Source organism: Rosa chinensis, chromosome 2 (genome assembly GCF_002994745.2).
Source record: "Rosa chinensis cultivar Old Blush chromosome 2, RchiOBHm-V2, whole genome shotgun sequence".
Lineage (NCBI taxonomy): Eukaryota > Viridiplantae > Streptophyta > Magnoliopsida > Rosales > Rosaceae > Rosa > Rosa chinensis.
This window is the reverse complement of record NC_037089.1, coordinates 14,073,012-14,091,010: the sequence shown is the minus strand read 5'-3', so window position 1 is coordinate 14,091,010 and position 17,999 is coordinate 14,073,012.

The following is a 17,999-nucleotide window of genomic DNA, read 5'->3' as shown; positions in this document are numbered from 1 at the left end:
GGGTATTTTCGTCTATTTGTATCTTAATTAATTTTTTTTTTCTTTAAGCATTTTTTCCTCTCTCGCTCTCTCTCCTTTCTTATCTTCTTCTTCCCTCTCTGCAGATCAACCTGCAGATTCCTCATCCTTCCACTCAATCTCTTCTTCTTTCTCTTTGTCCTCATCCCGTCACGATGCCGCCTCCGACCCCACCACACCAATCCCCACCAGCGATCAATCCTACGAGGGACAACCCGAAACTCGACCGCCGCCGCAGTCTCCCCCTTCCTCACTGCACAATCCACCGCCGCGATCTCCCCGATACGAATAAGAGGACGATCTCCCCTAAACCCTAAACCCAAATCTTTACATCCAAAGCCCCAACCTTTCCCCAATTCCCTGCCGTTCCCTCAAAATCAATTTCAAACGATGCTCTGCCTCGTCGTTTTGATCTCCTCCACATCAATTTCATGAATTTCTTCCTCTTCCCCTAACTCCCCAGTTTCACCAGAACCCAGTTGCTTTGAAACACCAGCAACCATCCTCCTTCCCAATTTAGAGTTGAGTACCTTTGAGTTTTGGGTTGCTTTTCGCCGCGTTTTCTGACCTGGGTATCGAGTTTCTTAGGCGAAATCGCCCCGATTTGTAGAAATTGGACTGCGAAAACAATTGCAGGGGCGATGATGAAGAAGACGATAGTGATGGGGATGTTAGGAGGTGGAGGCTTTCGTGATTAATTGGAGGGAAGACTAAGCAGTTGCGTCCTCATATCTAATTTTTTTTTCTTCTTATTCATGCTTTCTGGATTTGGTTATTGTGTATGAATTTTTGATGCATCTTGGTTTGAGTATTTTTGGGTTGATTTTGATGGAATCAAAGCTTCCTTTGGAAGTCCACCGACTGTTTATGTTCTAAGGCATCAATGGGTCTATTCGTGTGAGAAGGCCAAGCAGGAGCTGGATTATAGTCCTAGACACATGAAGGAAGGATGAGGAATTTGCAGGTTGATCTGCAGAGAGGGAAGAAGAAGATAAGGAAGGAGAGAGAGAGAGAGAGAGAGAGAGAGAGGAAAAATGCTTAAAGAAAAAAAAATTTAATTAAGATACAAATAGACGAAAATACCCTTTAAAATATGACAGCTGGCAGTCTCCTTAACGGAGTTAACGGTCCAGATACTAATGTTGGGTCGTGGTTCGAACTTGAGGTACCAAAGTGATATTTTTTTTTTCAGGTACTAAAGTTACTAATGGGCCAAAGGTCAGGTACTGTTTGCATCTTTTTCCCTTTATTTTATCAATTTCCACCGGATAAGTGCGAAACTAACTACCCAAGAACAAGTTATATTACCGGATAAGTATCAATTCCTTGCTCCTAGATGCATAAAGATTTGAGTTTAGATAATCAAGCAAGCAAACCAATCCTAGATCTGGGTGATTTTAACTCACTACCCTCACATGCACATAGAGGATGCTATCATGCTATTAATGTTCAAGGTTAACTACTCCCTAAACATTTTTTCATGAGATGACAAACACAACACATTCAAAATAGTTAAGTTTGAATGAATGCATTCACTTCTTGAATTAGCATATGAAGATGAAAATCACAAATAACAACAAATGTCAATTAAAACATCAATTCATACAAGTTTGGCTACGGCTTTCAACCCTAGCCCCAACAAAGTAACTACTCACTCATAATCATACAAATTGGCATCAAATCTATAAAGTAAATCAAGGTAAATTAAAGAGTTAAGGGAAGAAAGAACTAGTTGAAGCTTGACAAATCAATGGGTAGCTTCTCCTTCATTTTTCTCCTTCAATGCTCCTTGAATCCTCATTGATGGTGGAATGGATGGATAATGAACTTCTTGATGGTGATGATGAATGAAATGGTGATGAATATATGATGCTCCTTTGGCTAACTTTGAGTGGTGGTGATGAAGTTTATGGTGGTGGAAGATGGTAGTTGTGGTGGTGATGATGGAGTAGATTGGGTATTGTGAGTTTGGATTTTGGGAGGTGGAGATGGAGGTTTTGTGAAGGAGATGAAGAGAGAAATCAGATGTAATGGGATGAAGGAATGGGTGATGAAGAGTGAGAGGAGAATGTGTTTAAATAGGGAAGAAAAAGAAGAGTGAAATGATGAGAGAAAGAAAAATAATGAAAGTAGAGTATGAGAGTGGTTTATAAAATAAGTAAAAGATGGGGTAATGATGAAATGAAAGCAAAGCATGAAGGTGCAGAAACATGGAAGTGATGATGATCTATTAAAGAGAATGGAGTAGAAAAATATATCCAAGGAAAAAGAGAAAAGCATCTAGCTTTCTTCATGTGGGTAGGAAACATGAACATGTGAATATTGAGCTGGTTTTAGGTCAGTTTCTGCCCCTTTATTCCTTCAATTATTTCTCCACTAAAAGTTCAGATTTTGCTTATGACTTCTTCATAACAAATGTTCCTTTATGAGTGTATATCATCCTTCTAGAATTTCAGAGCTTTTGGAATAGTGGTTGGGTCGGAAATGCTACTGGACTCCTTACAGGTCCAGTTTTCCAGTTTTGCTTCTACAGAAAATTGGACTGATTGTTTGAAGGTCTTCCACTTCTATCTGGCTCTTGCACTCTTCATAAGAAATGTTTATTTGGATGTATAGAATTTATCTGCAGAGTTTCAACTCATTTGGAGTTCATTTTTTCAGGCGGCCGCTCCTTCTTCCTTGTCTAGCTCACTTTCTCCTAGCCGGAGTAAGAAAATGTTCTAAGGTTGACTTTTTAGTGCATTTCCATTCTTCTCCATCATTTCCTAGCATGATAAGGAAAACATAATAAATATATATAAATAAACACAAAGGTTAAGAAAAAGTATAAGATTGGGGAAATAATGAAATTGGATTAGTCAACATTAAATTTGGACTTTAGAACAAGTAATTTCCATGTTTTAGGGGACAAATATGTATATGAATTATGATCCAACAGCCGTCACTACAAGACACCACTTTCCCAGCCTTCCTTCTCCGAATAATTATTATTATCATCACACGTTCTGGTCTCTGGAAGCCATGATTCTGGATCTGTTTATGAGAGAGACTAGAGGAGAGAGAAACCAAATCTCATCTGGTTTCTTTGGTAAATCATGAGTTGCTACTGTCATGGCCACTCTATTTTGAGCTCAACTTAAAGATCTCAAGATAATCAACCCAACCATCACTGTCCAGATTCAAGGCGTCGGTTTGTCCTTCCAAGATCCAAATTTCAAACTTCAAAACGTCGTTCTGTCCAAGGTCCAAACACAGCACCCAAAGAAGGAAATGGTTCGCGATGAACAACTCTCCAGCGATCCTCCTGGCAATTTCTTCACTTTATCGTCAACGCTCATCCCAGCACCTCTTGCTCTCGGTGTCGGCGTCTACCCAAAATGCCACTCGGTGTCAGTTCCAGAACCCAAACACAAATTTGCTTCAAGCCATGAACTTGGTCTCAACAATACCAAACTCGATCTCAGCACTCAGAAGCGACGAGTATTTGCCTTCTTTTAGAAAGCAAAGCACCGAACTTGATATTGGCACACACAGACTGAATGTTTGGCTTTTTGGAGAAGAGCTCTAGACCGGGTTGTAGACACAAGAATTTAATGAAAATAAAATTCGTTAAATAATTCGGTCAACACTTGAAATTATGACCAACCAAATTTAGTTGGCATGCGGGTCCCACCAAAATGTATGTGTGGCTCGTGAGTCAGTAAAACCATGTGGACTCAAAGAATGACACATGTCGGCATACAAAAAGCTCGACGACAATAAATAAATTTGTTCCGACTACATTAGGTGATATTAAAGCGGATCAATCAAATTAAATCAATTGATTCCGAGTCAAATCAAGTATTAAATTTTGTTTGTTGATTAGATGTCAATTTATTTAAATTGATAATTAAGATGAAAATCAGTCATCAAATTAATTGGCTAAATTTCTTAATAGTCGTGATTAAATCAATTAATTAAAGCTGATTGATTTGATTATGCTATTAATGAAATACAATTAAAATATTCATCAAATTAATTAGCTAAATTCCTTAATGGTCGTGATTAAATCAATTAATTGAGGCTGATTGATTCAATTATGCTATTAAGAAAAATGCAATTAATTACGTGTCATCAAGACATTCTAAAGTGAGAGAGATGCCGACACTATAAATACCCCCTCTCAAATCCAAAGAATGACTTTAGCCAGAGAGAGAAAAATCACTCCCAAAGTTTAGAAGTCCTTAAGAGTGTGAAGAACTCTCAAGCTGCAAAATAGCCGATTCGTCACCAACCTCAAACCAAAGCACTTGTCACATGTCAACCCTCATGGCCATCATACAACTCAAGATCAAACGTCAATCACCCTTGATTCAAGCATACCATCGGAGATAGAATCAGAGAATTACCCAAAGATTGTAACCCGCATTTGAATTATTAATAAAATTATTATTTTTGTACACGTGTCTGCATTCTATTTGTTTTCAGATTCCCGTGTTTACAATTTGGCACGCACAGTGGGACCTCTTTGCCTCTCATCTCCTTCTCCGTAATCCGTCCAAGCAATGGCTTCCAAGAACACTCAAGCCATCTCGAAAAACAAGTCCAAGCCAACAACCTCGAAATCAAGCAGCAACTCATCTGGTTGTGTCACCCAAAGCATGGCAAAGGTTCAGCCTACAAAATTTGTGGCTTTGCCTTCTAAGCTTCGCCAACCAATTATCACCCTGGAAAGTTTTGGGGCAGGGAAACATGTCCCTCGAAGTGAAGAGAGACAAGCTCCAAATACAAAATCAAAGGAACGGTCGTGCTCACCTGCCTCTGATGACAACTTGAGCACCGGATCATATCATGAAAGTCCTGATACTGAAGAAAATAACACTTCTGGGATGCAGTTAGACGGTGCGTCTCACCCCTCAGCAATGCAAGTCATGATGACTGGGGCAACCATACTTGAAGAGCAGATAGCTAATCTGATGGAGGCGGTTCAAAAGCTCACTAATACAGTCAAAGAAAAGGATATGCAGATTGCTCAACTTTGGAGCAGGCTCGAGAAACAAAATGATGAGGATTCTGCTAGGATTCCATACAAGGACGACAAAGATAAACAAGAAAAAAGTTCAAAGGCGAATGACAAGGACAGTGAAAGCCTACTTGGTTCTTTGTCCGTCCAGCAGCTACAAGACATGATCAACAACTCCATTAGAGCTCAATATGGAGGTCCCTCTCGTGATTCTCTCATGTACTCTAAGCCATACACAAAAAGAATAGACAGCCTGAGGATGCATATGGGTACCAGCCGCCCAAGTTTCAGCAATTCGAGGGGAAGGGCAATCCAAAACAGCATATTGCTCATCTTTTCGAGACTTGCAACAATGCTGGAATGGAGGAAGATCATCTTGTTAAGCAGTTTGTACGTTCATTAAAAGGCAACGCCTTCGAATGGTACACAGATCAGGAACCTGAGTCAATCGATAGTTGGGATCAGATGGAGCATGAGTTCCTGAATCGTTTCTATAGCATGAGACGCACAGTGAGCATGATGGAACTTACTAGAGCCAAGCAATGGAAGGATGAACGAGCAGTTGATTACATCAATAGGTGGCGTTCGTTGAGTCTCGATTGCAAAGATCAACTATCAGAAGTATCTATAGTGGAAATGTGCATCCAAGGCATGCACTTTGATTTACTATACATCCTATAGGGAATCAAGCCCCGTACGTTTGAAGAGCTGGCTACGCAAGCACATGACATGGAGTTGAGTATAGCTAGCCACAAAAGGAAGAAAGAGTCAATTGTTGACCAAAGGAAAGACAAGGTCTTCGGAAGCAATATTGACAAGGCACCGAAGAAATCTACAAAAGAATTGATGACCGTCAACATTACCCCAGTAAAAATCTCTACACAAGATCAAGAGGTTAAGAAAGTAGAGCCAACTCGCACCTACGATAGAACAAAGTGTTCCTTGAAGGAATGGCAACAAAAGACATATCCCTTCCCAGATTCTGACGTGGCAGGCGTGTTGGAAGATTTACTTGAGGAGAAGGTGATAGAGCTCCCTGAATGCAATCCGCCAGAGGAAATGCATCGTGTCAAGGACCCGAAATACTGCAAGTACCATCGGATCGTTAGTCACCCAGTTGAGAAATGCTTCGTTCAGAAAGATTTAATAATGAATCTTGCCAAGCAAGGAAGGATTGAGCTGGATGTCGACGATGTTGCTGAGGTTTACACTTTACTACCATCATGCTTGGGTCATTCAAGCCGGCCATGTTGCCTTCTCTTCCAATGAAAGCACCATATCAGCTTTCGAGAAAACCATGCATAAAGTCAAAGTTAGAGGAATTCAAGCCAATCTAGCAAGCGAGAGCCTCGCACTTGTTGCTACCCCTAAAGTTGACTCAATTGTCGATGATGAGGGATGGATACTTGTTACTCGAAGGAAGGCACGTAAGAGCCCATCGCCATGTTTACCTATCACTCAAGCAAAATGCAAGCAATCACAAGAAAGTCGTCATTGTCTCGAGAAAGGTGGGACAAGATTTGTCAAAGAGAGGGGCAATCCTTTCGTTCGAAGACCCCATAGTGTGGTTTCATCAACAAAAGTCTTTCCCAAGAGAGGCAACGAACAAGAAAAGGTGAGAGCTGCCCACATGACAACAAGCTACCAAATTGGTTCGAAGGATTCTACCAAGGCTGAGTCAAGCACGGTCAATATGAACCAAATGTCAGAGGAGAACAAGGTGTTGAAGCAACTAGAAGACCTACTATTGCACTTCAGCATTTCTGATCTACTACAATTGCCAAAATAGGTAAGATGTGCTTTGGTACATGTGCTGATCGACATAGGCAAGTACTCCACAGAGATTAACAAGGTGAAACTGAAGGAATGCGTCACTTGCATTGCAGATTGTGATGCCATTCACTTTACTGATGAAGACCTTCAGTCAGGTTCTAAGCCGCACAATAGACCTCTCTTCGTGATAGGGTATGTGCGAGATCAAAAGCTAAATCGCATACTTGTAGACGGATGGTCTGCTGTAAACATCATGCCTAAGTCGACTATGAAGCAGCATGGTATCAATGTGGAAGAGTTGTCTCGAAGCCATCTCATGATTCAAGGCTTCAACCAAGGGGGGCAAAGAGTCATAGGGATGATCAGAGTAGAGATGACAATTGGAGAAATGAAGTCGAACACTTTGTTCCACATGATCGATGCGAAGACCTCCTACAATTTATTGTTGGGACGACCGTGGGTTCATGAAAATGGTGTCGTCCCCTCCACTCTTCATCAATGCTTCAAGTTCTACTATGGCGGAGTAAAAATAGTAGCAGGTGATACTAAACCATTCACTAAAGCTGAATCTTATTTTGCAGATTCCAAGTTTTACATGGATGATGAAATAGTAAGGGAAGTTCTCCCAATTGGAGTACCCTCTACAGGGAAGACTGCAGAAGTGAGTAACAAGGAAGTGGAATCCAGCATGGCAAGAAATAGCAATGAGGAACCACATAAAGTTTCATTGGAAACTAATGTGGCAGCTTCAAAGAACAAAATCAATTCCTCTACTCCAGTCCTTGGTTATGTGCCAAGGTCTAGGCGAAAAGAAGGGGAATCTCCTTTTGTGGAGGCAAATGAGCAAGAACGTCCATGAAAGTTAGATGAGAAAAACGTAGAATTACTAAAAGAAACATCAACCATACCGTTGACGAAGTTGAGCAACGTAACTCCCACCAAGCAGCCGCTAAAGGGGTTTGTCAAACCAATTCAAGGCAAGACAGAGCATAAGACACTTCCTGACAAAAGGAAAAAGGAAGGATTCGACCCTAACACTTACATGCTGCTAGCAATGGCTGGATATGACTTCGGTTCATCAAACAAGGAAAGTGACCAAGTCATCCCTGTTAAAAATGTGCATGAACTTAATGAATCTCAAAGGTGGTTGAGAGAGCAAGGATGCACAGCTGAACCTGCTAAAGCAGGTCTTGGTTTTGTACCACGCAAACCAATTAAAATTTCAGGAAGAAGAAAAGTTGTGAAGACAAGCACGCAACACATTAGTGTTGAAGTAATAGAAGAAGAGACTCAGGAATCTAAATCTGCCTCTCGCGTTTCGGCATTTGATCGCATTCATCCTAATTCTCAAGCTGCGATGCCTGAACAAGTTGATGAGTTAGCGCCTCGAGTTTCTGTATTTGATCGTGTCGATACTTCAACAAGTCAAATCTCAGTTTTCAATCGCATCACCCAAATGACCACTCAAGCTTCTGTGTTCAATAGGTTGTCATCTTCCATTGAAGAAAATAAGAAATCGGAGGTAGTCCCTTGAAAGTTGGCACTTGAGAGGATATAAGCACCCAAAGAGCAACAAAGGCAAAAGAGAAAGAGGAGTGATGACCAAGGAAATGACAAAGAAATTCAAAGTCTCATCCCATCATGCATGAATCGACGCTCTGTGTTAGAGGTGAGCTCAAGTGAACAACTCAAAGTGAAAAAGCATACATCATACTCACTGGCCAAGTCAAAATGGGTAATGTTGATGGCAATGACGAAGATGAGATTGTTAAGTCCACCTATCATATCACAGTGACAGAAACAAAGGCTTTCAAAGAAGATGACCATGATCATTCCTAGGATGAAGTAGATACAGTGACAAAAACAAAGGATTTCGAAGATGATGACCATGATCATTCCGAGGATGAAGTAGATGAAGCTCCTCCAGAACTTGAAGACAAGGGGCAAGCTACTGTTGATGAGCTTAAAAAGCTCAATTTAGGAACTGAGGAAGATCCAAAACCTATCTTCGTGGGCGCTTTGCTAAATCCCGAAGAAGAAAAGGAATACTATGATCTACTGCTTGAATATAAAGATGTCTTTGCATGGACGTACAAAGAAATGCCTGGCCTTGACCTATAGGTAGTGGTTCATTGTCTCGTAATTAAACCTGAGGCTCGACCGATCAAGCAAACACCATGACGCTTTCGTATAGAACTCCTTCCTCAAATTGAAACTGAAGTTGATAAGTTGATTGCTGCAAGTTTCATTAGAGAGGTTCAATATCCTAAGTGGATTGAAAACATTGTTCCTATCAAGAAGAAGAATGGACAACTCCATGTATGTGTGGACTTTCGCGACTTAAATGATGCGTGTCCGAAAGATAACTTCCATTTGCCCATCATTGAACTCATGGTGGATGCAATAACAGGGCATGAAGCTTTATCCTTCATGGATGGGTCATCCGGATATAATCAAATAAGGATGGCCTTAGAAGATGAAGTGCTTACTGCATTCCGCACTCCCAAAGGCATTTATTGCTACAAAGTCATGCCATTCGGGTTGGAAAATGCTGGTGCAACATATCAACGTGCTATGCAGAAAATCTTCGGAGACATGCTTCACAAGTACGTGGAATGTTATGTCAATGATTTAGTGGTCAAGTCAAAAAAGAGGATGGGTCACTTGCAAGACCTAAGAAGGGTGTTTGATAGACTACGCAAGTACCAGCTCAAGATGAACCGTCTTAAATGTGCTTTTGGTGTCAGTTTAGGCAAGTTTCTTGGATTCATTGTGAAACAACGTGGCATTGAAGTGTACCAGTCAAAGATTAAGGCCATTCAAGACATGCCTGAGCCAAGAAATCTACGCGAGTTAGTTAAAAAGTCTCCAAGGACAACTCGCCTTTATTAGACGGTTCATATCGAACCTCGCAGGCTGTTGTCAGCCTTTCGGTTGACTTCTGAAGAAGGATGCACCTTTCGTATGGGATGAAGCTTGCCATAACGCCTTTGAAAGCATAAAGATGTACTTGGCAAACCCTCTAGTGTTAGGTGCACCCATATTTGGGAAGCCACTTATCCTCTACATTGCTGCTTAAGAGCGATCACTCGGAGCACTCCTAGCCTAAGAAAATGAAGAAAAGAAGGAGAAGCGTTGTATAACTTGAGTCGAATTCTCACAGGACCGGAATTGAACTATCCATCAATAGAGAAAATCTATCTTGCACTCGTCTTCTCCATCCAAAAGTTAAGACATTACATGCAAGCTTACACAGTGCATTTAGTGGCACGAGCTGACCCAGTCAAGTTTGTTATGTCACAACCAGTCTTAACAGGGAGAATGGTGAAATGGGCACTACTCCTCAATTAGTATGAAATCATCTACATACTGGCCAAAGCGGTTAAAGGACAAGCATTGGCTGATTTCCTAGCGGACCATCCTATCCCTGCAGATTGGGAGATTTCAGATGACTTGTCGGACGAAGAAGTCTTTAATACAGAGGTCCTCCTTGCTTGGCAAATGTTATTAGATGGGTATTCATGAGCAGATGGGGTAGGAGCTGGTGTGGTCTTTATTTCTCCACAAAGGCAGATATTGCCTTATGCCTTTACTCTTGGTGAACTATGTTCCAATAATGTTGCTGAGTACCAAGCGCTAATTATGGGACTACAAACCGCAGTTGAAATGAAAATCTCAAATCTAGAGGTGTATGGAGATTCGAAGTTAGTAGTTGATCAATTACTAACTATCTATGAAGTGAAGAAAGAGGATTTAGTTCTTTATTTTCAGCTCGCCACACAAATCTTAAAGGGTTTTGATGATATCACACTAACGCTTGTGCCAAGAAAAGAAAATCAAACGGCAGACGCTTTGGCCAACTTAGCAGCAGCTTTGGCATTATCAGAGGATGAAATCATACACCTTCAAATATGCCAACGGTGGATCGTACCGAAAATCTCTGAGCTTTGGCATGAAGACTCCAATGTTACCTCTGTTTACGTGATTGATGTTGATGACTGGAGGTACCCGTTGATTGATTACCTCAAGCGAAATAAGCTTTCCGATGACCCAAAGCAACGCTTGGACATAAGACGAAGAGTACCACGCTTCTTCTACTACAAGGAGATTCTTTATCGACTATCATTCGATGGATTGCTCTTTAGATGTCTGGGGAAAGAGGAAGTGGCTAAGGTTATGGAGGAAGCTCATTTAGGAGTATGCGGAGCTCACCACTCAGGTCCTAAGCTTCATTTTCAAGTGAAGAGGATGGGTTACTATTGGCCCATCATGGTTAAAGATTGCATGGACTATGCACAAATGTGTCAAACTTGCCAGTTTCATGCAAACTTCATCCATCAACCACCAGAGCCATTACATCCAACGATTGCTTCCTACCATTCGATGTGTGGGGACTTGATGATGTAGGGCCCATCACTCCAAAATCCTCCGTCGGTCACTTATACATTCTAGCTGCTACGGATTCCTTTTCAAAGTGGGCAAAGGCGGTGCTGCTTAAGGAAATAAAGAAAGAAAATGTTGTAGACTTCATCAAAGGGAATATCATTCAACGATATGGTGTTCCGCGCTGCATCATCACAAACAATGCCAAGTACTTTTCCAATAGTGCCATGGAGAAACTCTGTGAGAAATATCACTTTAAGCTGCATTTTTCTTCTATGTATAACTCCCCGGCTAATGGGTTGGCTTAAGCATTTAACAAGACATTGTGTAATATTTTGAAGAAAGTTGTCAGCAAAACAAAAAGGGATTGGCGTGAAAGAATGGGCGAGGCGCTTTGGGTCTATAGAAAGACATATAGAACTCCCATAAAAGCTACGTACACCTTACTCCCTTGTATATGGTGTTGAAGCTGTCTTACCCTTGGAGAAGCAAATTCCATCTCTGAGGATTTCTTTGAAAGAAGGACTGACTGATGAAGAGAATGTCAAGTTACACTTTCAAGAGTTGGAAGCCTTAGATCAAAAGAGACTTGATGCGCAGCAGCACTTGGAATGCAATCAAGCTCGAATGTCACGAGCTTTCAACAAAGTGCTGGCCCTAGTGGTCATGGAAACAAGGTGCAAAAGGCACTTAAGAACCCTTCAGTCAAAAAGAAAAGAGTTGGCAATGAACCTATAGTTGTGGAGTTATTGGGCATTGGTACAAGAACTGCCGAGCAAGCAACAGAGTAGCAGCCACTTACAAGAGGTATAGGGAGTCTAAAGAACAAGAAGCTCACTATATGGAAGAAGAAGGCCATGACCTAGACGCCAACCTTACAATTGCAGACTTCAATGGCAACAAGGAACTTGCTCAGTCAATGGATGCTCTATATTTTGATTGATCTGCTTTATTTTATTTTCCAAAGATAATTATGAAGGTATAATGGCTCATTTTTTTTAGGGTTATTATCACAAATGGTACCTGAACTTATCCTCTATTTTATCGATGATACCTGAACTTCAATTTTGATCACAACCAGTACCCGAACTTTTCGATTTCATTTTAAATGGTACCTAAGGCCATCTTTGGTCACTAATCCGGCCAAAAAAGCTAAATCTAAAAGAAAAAAAAAGTTTAAGGCAAGTGTATTACTAATAAATCATCACTATATATGATCGCAACCATTGAAATCATCAAAAATCATCACTATGACTGCCTCACATGCCGTTTTTAGTCGGAATAATGACCGGAGGTGGCTCTAGGTACTATTTAAAATGAAATCAAAAAGTTCGGGTGCTAGTTGTGATCAAAATTGAAATTCAGGTACCATCGATAAGATTGAGGTATAGTTCAGGTATCATTTGTGATAATAACCCTCTTTTTAATAAGACTATTGCTTGGTCTTAAAGTTTATTTAAATAATGGTTTGATGAACTAGATTTCTGAACAAGACCTTGATTTGATTATCGTTGGCTTATTAATAAATTTCATATTTTATTCTGAAGCATTGAATTTATTCGATTTTATTTACCACACACATATACATGGTTCGAAATAGCACTATAAGGATGTAAAGTAATACATCTAGAAGAAAAAAAAATTAGAATGAAAAGATTATCATTCTACCTAAATAGAAATACTCTAAAAGAATATGAGATATATTTTTGAAATATTTAATAATACCTCTCATTTACTTGTAGGAATGAATGGAGGAGAACTTGAGTGCTTAGTTGATAGTGGGACTACCCACATCATATTAAGGAATAGGCAATTATTCATTGAATTAATAGCCTATAATTCCTCTGTGACTACGATATTTGGATCATCACAAGCAATAAAAGGGCGAGGAACTGCCAAATTTTTGCTGCCTAACGAGACAATATTTAAAGTCACAGACGCTCTGTATGCACTAAGAGCTAATCGAACCTTGTTAAGTTTCAAAGATATTTGTGTCAAAGGTTATCATATAGAAACCTACTGTGAGAATGGAACCGAATACCTTTATATTACATCTAATGAATATGGAAGGAAATGCATTTTAGAGAAACTAATGAGTCAATCTAGTAGACTGTACCTCACTACTATTCGGATCATTGAATCCTATGTTGTCACTAACAATGAAATGTGGGACACTGACTCATACAGGCTTTGGCATGACTGCATAGGGCACCCTGGTTGTGACATGACAATACGTATTTTAAAGAACTCACACGGACATCCATTCTTTCAAGTGAAAGATAAAATGGGACAAAAATCCGCCACACTGCAAGGTGTCAGTCCTAGTACTGCTCAAATGCAGTCATTACCTTCTGAAGTACCAGAAGCACTACCTCTCTCCCATTATGCCTCATTGACTATTTCAAAGGCACATGACTCGTTTTGCAAAACCTACTCTTTAGCAAAAACAGGATCGAGACCTTCATATGCTAAAGATACAAAACAAAACACTCTATTCTTACAAAGGATACAAGGAGATATATGTGGACCAATCCATCCAGAATGTGAACCATTCAAGTACTTTGTGGTTCTGGTGGATGCTTCGACACGCTGGTCACATGTCGCATTATTGTCTACAAGAAATGTTGCATTTGCAAAACTCCTAACACAGATTGTACATTTAAAGGGTCAACACCCTGATCACCCTATCAAGTATATAAGGCTTGACAACGTTGGAGAGTTTACATCAAAACCATTTGATGAGTATTGCATGTATATTGGGATCGATGTAGAGCATCCTGTACCCCATGTGCATACACAAAATTGTCTCGCAGAAGCCACCATCAAAAGGCTACAAATAGTGGCTAGGGCACTGGTTATGAGCACTAACCGGCCTATATCTTCCTAAGGTTATGCAATATTGCACGCAACTTTATTTATTCGTTTCAGACACACTACTATCCAACCATTTTCTGCGTACCAGTTGGTAACTAAATATGAGCCTGACATTTCACACTTACGCATATTTAGTTGCATAGTATATAGACCTATTGCTCCCCCACAGTGCAGAAAAATGGGTCCTCAGAGACAATTAGGTATTTATGTTAGATATGAATCTCTAACCATTATCCGCTATTTGGAATCCTTGACAGGCGATCTCTTTACCGCTAGATTTGCGGATTTTCACTTTGATGAGATAGTCTTATTCCCATCGTTAGGGGGAGATAGGGAAAAGGTTTTTCCAAGGGAATGACAGGATTTGTCATTGTTTGTCCCCACTCTGTCTCATTTTGATCCCCACACTTCACAATGTGAAAGTGACGTGAAAAGAATAATCGATCTTCATAACATAGCAGATTCGATGCCTGATACGTTTACTGATATGGCAAAAGTGACGAGATCACATATACCAGCTATGAATGTGCCTACAAGGTTAGAAGTCCCCAACAAGGGGCACGGTGACGCAGATAGAGGCGCTGTAGCCACACTTAGTGGAGGTATATGATTGAGGCCGTAGCTCCCCAAAGGAAGAGGGGGAGGCCATTTGGTTTGACTGACAGTCACCCAAGGAAGAAGAGGGTTAGTAAGGCACAAACCGATCCATTAATCATCAATGTGGAGAATCCCTCTCATGAGATTGTCTCTGATTATAGTTATGTCCATGAATCAATACTGGAGAACGTTCTAATGTTTGAAATGATTCCAGAGAACAAAGAAATCTCAATGGATTATGAGAGTGAGTATGAGTTGATGGAAAGATCTTCTATACACATTGATGATGTATTTGCATACAATGTTGCTCAAGAAATCATAGAGCACAATGATATCGAACCACGCTCTATTGCAGAATGTCAACAAATAGCAGATTGGCCTAAATGGAAAGAAGCAATCCAAGCAGAACTAGATTCTCTAGCAAAGAGACAGGTATTTAGTCTGGTAGTGCTAACCCCACCGAGTGTAAAGCCTATAGAACATAAATGTGTTTTTGTCAGAAAGAGTAAAATGAAGTCCTGAGGTCAATGCTCGCCTTGTGGCACAAGATTTCTCACAACGCCTTGGAATTGACTACGAAGAGACATACTCTCCTGTAATGGACGTTATAACGTTTCACTACTTAGTTAGCTTGGTAGTTTCCGAAGGACTGGAAATGCAGCTCATGGATGTGGTTACTGCATATCTCTATGGGGATCTTGATTCAGAGATATATATATAAAAGTGCATGATGGCCTTACATTACCCAAATCAAGTGACTCTAAATTACGGAGTGCGTTTGCAATTAGGTTGAAATGCTTACTTTACGGATTGAAACAATCCAGGCAAATGTGGTATACCTATCTAAGTGACTACTTGATTGGGAAAGGATATAAGAACGATAAATTATGCCCCTACATATTCATAAAGAAAACAAGTTCCGGATTTGCAATTGTAGCTGTATATGTCGATGATATGAACATAATAGATACTCTTGATTAATTAAGAGAAACCGCGAGCTACTTGAAATCCGAGTTTGAGATGAAAGATCTTGGAAAAACTCGATTATGTTTAGGCCTTGAACTAGAGCACCAAGTTTGTGGAATATTAATCCACCAGTCTGGGTATGTCCAAAAGATGCTCAGGGGATTTAACATGGACAAAGCACATCCTGCTAGCACTCTCACGACCGGTCGAAGTTTGGATGCAAAGAAAGATCCATTTCATCTAAACGAAGATGACGAAGAGGTGTTGGGAGATGAAATTCCCTATGTAAGTGCAATAGGAGCATTATTGTATTTAGCCCAATGCACTCGACCAGATATTGCATTCTCAGTGAACTTGTTAACTAGATTTAGCTCAGCGCCAAAGCAGCGTCACTGGTATGATATCAAGAATATTTTCCGATACATAAAAGAAACCATTGACTTGGGACTGTTCTTTTTCTGCAGAGAGACAAGAGTGGCTGCATATGGAACTTCTATCCCCAAAGGAAATGTTGATGGAGAAAGCGCCACTCACTACACCGAAACCCCAAATAATGTTTTGGTTGATTTTGCGTTGATTTTGCTGATGCTGAGTACCTCTCTGACCCACATAAAGATTGTTCCCAAACTAGCTATGTATTTACCATTGGGAACACAGCGATATCTTGGAGATCAACCAAGCAAACCCTTGTGATTACCTCCTCGAACCACTCTGAAATCATTGTTCTACATGAGGCGGTTCGTGAGTGTATATGGTTAAAAGCTATCATTACACATATTTGAGGGACTAGTGGTGTGAGTTCTACCACTAAAGAGTCTATTTGCATTTATTGAAGATAATCCCCCCCCCTCCTCCAAGAGGCTCCCTCAATTGTGGGTGGAGAGAAGGCACCGACTATTTTCTGATGTTTGAGTGCAAAGATTTTATGGGAGAGTGAAATCTACACTCCATATTTTTATTTTTAGTATCTGAAGTTTTGTCTTTTTATAGTGTAGACTGTGAACATGTGATGATAATATACTATAAAATAAAATATAATGTTTATTGTAAAATAGCTAGGGAGGAGTGAAATACCCCATTTTATGTGCAATCGCCTCCTTTGGGTCTATACTTCGTCACCATCTAGTCCCCTTTGAGTCATAACATGCGTAGCCCCAGGGACAAGGAATCATCTTATTTGCCTCGCATGAATATATTTCTCTATATAATTATCATGTCATGGAAGATAACCTTGAAATCACACGCATGCACTAGCTGTCTCTACTTTTTTTTAATGACTCAACTGGCGCTTTTAGGAGATCAAAGATAAAGTGGCAGATATATCGATATTATGAATGGGATGATGATGAATATGATCTTGAAGAGAATCTAGATTATTGCAATGGATTGCTACTGTTATTGAAGTCGGGAACTAACCAGTTCTATGTGTGCAACCCCATCACCACTCAACAAATTCCTGTACCTACAGCCTATGTCCACTAAACCATGAGCAATTTTGTGCTGCTTTGGCTGTATAAACCCGAGCCGATCGTGAGGCTTTATAAACCTCCCGCCTCATTTTCAAAATCGAGCCAAACAGTAAAGCCAGAGCCAAAACACTCCTATCTCTCCCTCTCTCCGAGATTTGAAATTAGGTTTTTCTTTTCCTCACTGAGCTCAGTTCAACGATCAAAGCAAGATTTCACAATGGAAGCCGAAAATCCACAAATTCTACGCATGTTTTTACCTCACTTATTTGTTAATTGTTCTTTTGCTCAACATGTGTGGCAATGGCTTGCTTGTTGCTATGGTACGTACTTACCATCTCATGGCCTTCTTCTTGACTTCTGGGACTCTTTCATGAGCAAAGCATTCTCTCCTCAACTTAAGAATTTATGGCTTGCAAGTGGTCTCTTCGCTCTAATGGCAATTTGGAAATCCCGTAACAAGCTTCGGTTTGAGAATAAGCAGCCGTCCCTTATGCAGGTTTTCTGTTCGATTAAGGCCTGGATTAGATTTATTGCCCCACATACTCTTGGTCATGCCAATGGTGTTTTTGACTTGAATTTACTCTCAAGCTTGGGTGTGGCTCTAGTTGTCAAACATCGTGCAGCGCCGCGGCTTGTTCTCTGGCATCCTCCCATCCCTCCTTGGCTTAAGCTGAACACTGATGGTTTGGCTAAAGGGAATCCTGGCCCAGCAGAATGTGGTGGGGTATTTAGGGACAGTTTTGGTCGTTTTATAGGCGGTTTCTGTCAAGGATTAGGGACACATACAGCTTTCTTCTCTGAGCTTATGGCAATTATTATTGGAATTGAGTTTGCCTTTAAGTTTAGGTGGCAATGTGGCATCACCTATGGTTAGAAAGTGGTTCTATGGCGGCTGTTCAATGCCTTTCATCCTCTTC